This window comes from Microtus ochrogaster, unplaced genomic scaffold, assembly GCF_000317375.1.
Source record: "Microtus ochrogaster isolate Prairie Vole_2 unplaced genomic scaffold, MicOch1.0 UNK4, whole genome shotgun sequence".
Taxonomy (NCBI): domain Eukaryota; kingdom Metazoa; phylum Chordata; class Mammalia; order Rodentia; family Cricetidae; genus Microtus; species Microtus ochrogaster.
This window is the reverse complement of record NW_004949102.1, coordinates 16,146,262-16,147,582: the sequence shown is the minus strand read 5'-3', so window position 1 is coordinate 16,147,582 and position 1,321 is coordinate 16,146,262.

Genomic DNA, 1,321 nt, shown 5'->3' with positions numbered 1-1,321 from the left:
AAAAAAAAATAAAAAAAAGAATAATGATGTGGCTAGGGTTCAGTCAACATTTACCCAGCATGTGTGAAGGCCTGTGCTTGTGAACACTGGAGAGAGAAATTAGCAGAAAACAAGGGAGGGGACTTGCAGAAGACCTAGGTTTGGGTCCCAGCATCCACATGGTGACCCATAACTATCTGGAACTCCAGTTCTAGGGAATCCGATACCCTCTTCTGACCTCCATGGGCACCAGATATGCGTATGCTGTCCAGACATACATGCAGGCAAAATACTGACATACATGAAATTAAATAAATCGAAAACAGCAGAAAGAAAACAAAAATGACAGCATGAGAATCTGGAGGTCATGTGACCTACAGGTGGCCTTTAAAGATAGCGGACCTTAGATACATACCAATTGGCTAGAGACTGGGTGGCAGGTGCCAATTTGTCTGATAAGTAGATGGTCAGAACGTGTTGATTTCATTCAGGGCTGATTTCTCTTCAGGAGAGTTTGGGTGTAGAACCCTTGGATGAGACCTGGGAACAGCCCAGTTAGAAGGGAGAAGGAGACCCTGCTGTTGTCCCCAGGGTCTGCAGGACCAACTGCAACCAGCTGCAGCCTGCAGCCTGCTCCTTCTAGCAGAGGACTCTCCGTTCTGAGGAAACTCCACGGAGCTGTCTCCAGTTCCCTCCCACACTCTCCCGGGACCTATATTGTCTCCTCACCTGCTGTTGGTGGCAAGGGCCCACGCCGCTGCCACCTCCGGCTTATCTAAAAGTCAGTTTGTAACTGTACCTGTGCTGACACCCTCACTCCCAACCAGTCCAGGTCCATGCTGCTTTGTGAACTCCAGCGGCACCCGGCAGCTATTGCTCACGCTGCAGGTTCCTGGAGCAAATGCTTTGCTTGGAGATATGGCTCCTCTATCAGGCTTTCGGCTTCTCAGTCAGCAGGTTGGTGTATTCTTCAGAACGAATCAATACACGAAGATGATTCTGACATCTCTGCACCCCATATCCTCGTCTGCATTCAGTGCGTACCTTGGCTGGTATCACCCTCATGACCCTTCACACGTTCTATCTCCCCACACAAGTACAAAATGCAGATATTAGAGCTGGGGCACTAATCAGAATTAGATTGGGGGTAGTGGTGAGATCGCTCAAGGGTTAAGAGCACTCGCTTTTCTTGGAGAGGACCTGGGTTGGGTTCCCAGCACCCACATGGTGGCTTACCTTCATTCCCAGGTTCTAATGCCCTCTTTTGACTTCAACAAATGTAAACCACCACCATACCAAAACCTTAAACAGTCAAACAGGAAAAACAGTTTATGAAAAAAAA